Below are 4,849 nucleotides of genomic sequence, written 5' to 3'. Positions count from 1 at the left end.
CCCCCCCCTCTTTACGCGCGGTATGGCGATGTGGGGGTCTAGTCTCTCCTTTTTCAATTCTTGTCGTGGTGGAGAAGAGAGTCTATTGATACACATGTACATTGTATTTGATAGCGACTAAGATTAAGAAGGTACCCTGCCTACGCCAGCCATGTTGCATTCGTGGAGTTGAAGCAACGCCTACTGTATAAGTCGAGTTGAAGCCTTCAACGCAAGAGACTGCTAAATATTTCAGTCAATGGTTGGTGAGTGCTCTGGCGTGGTTTGCTCCGTCTTTCCTGTCAAATATCTTATCGTCCAAAGCTCCCCTTTTTGTGTTTGTTACTCTCTGGAACACTTCTAATCTTCGGCACTTATTTGATCTAACTGTTGCGAGTGCAGTAAAACTCTTACGAAAACTTTTTTTTTAATGCACATTTTTAAACACCCAGGAGAAAGGGTGTGGGGAAAGGGGGGTGGGGGGTTAAAGCCTTTCACCATTGGACCTAAACGTTCAGAGGGAATGTTATCACTTGTGGATTAGGCTGTTCTGACCTCGATCCTGACAGGCAACGCCCGCTGTTCTTTTGAGTTGCTACGGAGGCATAATTTGGCTGGCCTGCTTTTAAAGGTTTACACATGGCGCTTTTTGTTCGCTTTTGCGAGCGTATGAATTGGCCCCATATCTTTCAGTACCGTTACGTTAACCTCGATGAATTATTGTTGATTAAATTTCAAGTTCATTATACAGGTTTGACGCCCCTTTCAACTTTTTTTTCTGTAAAAGTTTTACGGCGCTCGCAACTACATAAGGTCATAGCGGTTCGCGGGACACATTAAAAAAGCGTTTTTCAGTTTGGTAGGCATTAATTTTGAATTTTCCCCGGGTGGCGGCCTAAGCTTACTCTCTTATCAATTTTAAGACCCCCAAAGGATCTTTAATGTGCGCAACTTGCACATGGGACATTCGAAAGTTTTAGCCCTTAACCGAGAAGGCTATGTGTTCGATACTCATCATCATTCACTGCCAGATCTGCGACAGACATCAGCGGTCATGGCTCTCTTTTATTTCTTTTGCACGGATACTCTTAAAAAAGCTACGTTTCCCTGACCTTTCCCCTTTACCCATTTGTTTAGGTTCCCTAAGCAGGTTGCTCTGGCCTACCCCTGCCTCGTTTGCCTTCAATTTTGCCAGTGAAAGCTAGATGTTCAAGACCTTTATGTCTGTCCAGGTGTCCCAAAAAGTATTTGCCGTTTCCTGATTGTTTTTAACAGTGAGCGTCCCGCGTGGGCTTCATCAAGCATGACCTCATTTGACATTTGATTTCTTTTCCTTCCACGATATTCTCAGCAGTCTCCTAAGAAACAACATTTCTGTTGCTTCTATTTTATTTTCACTGTCTTTGGTGATTGTCCAGCATTCACAGCCATATAGAAGGGTTGACCATACATAGCATTTCAGAACTTTCATTTCTGAAATTCTACGTTCGATCTTACCTACCCTAAAATTCAGGTGTGTGGCTGACAAAACAGCAGGAAGAACGAGACAGGAGCAGCAGCAGAAAGAGTCAGGAGCCCAGAGGTGGAAATGGCAGAAAGTGTTGATGAAAGCAGATAACAGAGCATGATGAGAGAGAGAGAGAGAGAGAGAGAGAGGGGGGAGAGAAGGGGGAGGAGGTGAAAGAAGAACATTTTAGAATCCGGGACCTATTGAAAGAGAGGCGGACACCGTACCTATTAACCCTGAGAGGCCCCTTTTCAACCCTGTAAGATCATTTAAGAGGCAAGACCTCTATATTTAGCTTCATCTCAGATAGGACTAAGCTAAATGGCTAAAGGGTATTGAAAATTCCACCAAATAACCCAAGATCAGAACACTTCGTTAAAGTTTCGAACCAGAGCCATCTGCTCTGTAGTCCAGTATGACACGTACCGAGCTAATGGTGCGCCAGGTCTAACTTCGCCATATCATAGAAAAACTAAGAAGTCGCTGTTCTGTTCAAGATTTAAATCTATTTAGCTTTCAGAATGAATACAATTTATTTTGGGGCGACCATCAGAGTTAATTATCACCATTTTAGAACAAACTGAAGTTCTTCATAAACATAACCAACAACGGGCTCGCTTTCAACATCTCGATAGTCAAACATTTTCACTGAATGTTCTTGAGTCTAGAACTAACGTAAAATCACAGAGATTATAATTTACAATGACGCATGAAATTGTCTTGCATGATAATGTGCGACCTTGTGCCACGCCCTTCTGATTTCTTCAGAAAATCAAAAGATCCATTCACACTATTTTCGGATCAAGAACCCCCAAATGAACTGTGAATTCTCAAAGGCTGGCTAGCAGACGCGCCATTCAATGTTAATTGAAACCCACCAAGCGTGCATAATCGTCTTTTCAATCGAAGTAGCCTACGGTACAAAGCAAGTGTTTGTTTAACATGCATGGCTGAGTAATAAAAAGAGAGCGTATGACGTCACAAGTTCATGAGAAGGGTGCACCTTGCTGCTTCCTCGGGGAAAGCGTTTTATTTCGCCACAAAGGGGATATATTATTCTTTTCTTGATTATAAAAAGGAAGCCACTCCAAAACTCCAAACCAAACATTTTTCTCTGGTGTGCACAGGGAACTCTCTGAAGCAAATTTTTAGGGAAAAAAATCCCCTTTTTTAGTTTAAGCGTTTCGCGATCGCTCCACGGAATTGTAAACACTTTGCAGCCATAACATTTAGACTACAAGGCACAACAGCAACAACATATTATTATTATTACTTCATTCTTCCAATCTTCATCTAACTGCCTTCCCAAGTTGTAAGCTTGTATTACCGTCCGCCAAGTCATTATTGACAACAACACAAACAGTGCAAGAAAAAAAGCAATCAGGTTTGCTGGTAACTGGTAACATTACAACAGCACTTTCAAACCTAGCTAACGTAATACTAAGCTATTAGACTATTCATCTCTGGGGGTTTTTTTGTGGTTTTTTTTGTTTGATTGATTTTAGATCGAGTTCATAATGATGCGACAATGTTCACAAGGGTGACAAAGTTGGACAGCAGTCCGTTTCAGTGCAGCCACATTAGAAGAGCTGCGTAACTTCTTTCAATATGTCGTATACAATGTAGCCCAGTAGCATAGTACCGTAACACGAGAGTGTATGTGTACACAGTCGTACAAACGCACGAGTACAAACAAACACAGATCCGACACACCATACACAGACCAATGACTAATGTTAAAATATCTTGCGTCTACACTACACACAAACACATGCATACATGTACAGACAGAGAAAGTAGAAAGATACAGGCTCGCATTCAATTAGAATCTTTGACTATCGAGATGATGGTGGCACCGTTCTCGGTTACGATAACTCTCTGGATATGATCAAAATGCAGTAGAATCTGCTCTAACGGCCACCTGTAGAAGACAATCACCTCTAGGACTCTAGGGTCTATGCAAACGGCTACACCACTGTTGTTGTTTTTTTCAAACTTTTATAATGAAAGAGTGAAAGATGGCCATTTTTTCTTCTCAACAATAGGTGGCCGTCTTTGACAATTTTGACTGCAGGCCTAGATCTATTGTTATGTTAACAGTAGACCTAATTAACCCTTTAACAAATTAAACAGTATCTGCACGCTTTGTCAAGTTTTCTATCACTGCAACTCAGACACCAAAAAGCACAGTCAAGTCAAGCCTATATCACACACATTCTCAGTGGTGCGGAACAGGGCAATTTAGGGTGTTGTTAGGCCTAGTATTAGGGTGTTAGGGCGCGTCTCAAAGCATTGAAGCATAGCAAGCCCGACAGGGACACACCCAATTATTGCACAGGTGACGATGATTTCAGAATTCTACACTGAGAGAATTCTGTGACGATGATACATGATGATCTGTCTTTCTCTATCAAAGTAGATCGACATTGTACCTACCAAAATTGCTCTCTCTCTTTTCTACATCTTTCTTTCTCTCTCTCTTTTCTCTCTCTCTCTCTCTCTCTCTCTCTCTCTCTCTCTCTCTCTCTCAGATACAAACATACACACACACACAAATACACAAACGCAAGCACACAACCACTCATACACATTCGACTCACCCATGACCTACAATGACCCCGTTCCTTTCCCCGTGCACACACGACACACGCGCACAGCAACACTAGTAAGTTATTACTTTGTTAAACCGAGTATACATGTGAAGAGAATGGCACACACCGACACACCAAATACAGACTATTGACAAAATTTAATGTTAACTTACTTCTAAGCATAAACATATAGACAGACAGACAGACAGACAGACAGACAGACAGACAGACAGACAAGTAACTGTATCAACTATCAACTGTACAATTTTTGAATATCTTCCAAACTAAACATTACAGCAGGACAGTGACTTGAAAAAAGACATAATACCATGTTATAACACATCAAATTTATAAACAAGAAGACTCCACATAATAAGGACAAAGAAAGGTGTGAGAGAGAGAGAGAGAGAGAGAGAGAGAGAGAGAGAGAGAGAGAGAGAGAGAGAGAGAGAGAGGGGGGGGAGAGGGGGGAGTGAGGAGAGACAACAAAGAGGAATACAGATGAACAGAAAGCTGGACGGACAAAGTTTATTTTGTTTTAGTAAGAGTTTTACGGCACTTACGACTGAATGTTCATAAGGTCATAAGTGCCGAAGATTAGAAGTGTTACAAGAGAGTAACAAACAAAATAAAGGAGGATAGATTTTATAAAGCAAACCACACCAGAGCACCCGCCAATCACCCACATGGATAGAGTAAAACAAGCAGAAGAGAGAAAGAGAAAGAGAGAGCCCAGAGAGAAAGAGAGAGAGAGAGAGAGGGGGGGGGGGGA

This window comes from Aplysia californica, unplaced genomic scaffold (genome assembly GCF_000002075.1).
Source record: "Aplysia californica isolate F4 #8 unplaced genomic scaffold, AplCal3.0 scaffold00229, whole genome shotgun sequence".
NCBI classification, from domain to species: domain Eukaryota; kingdom Metazoa; phylum Mollusca; class Gastropoda; order Aplysiida; family Aplysiidae; genus Aplysia; species Aplysia californica.
Note: the sequence above shows the minus strand (reverse complement) of the source record.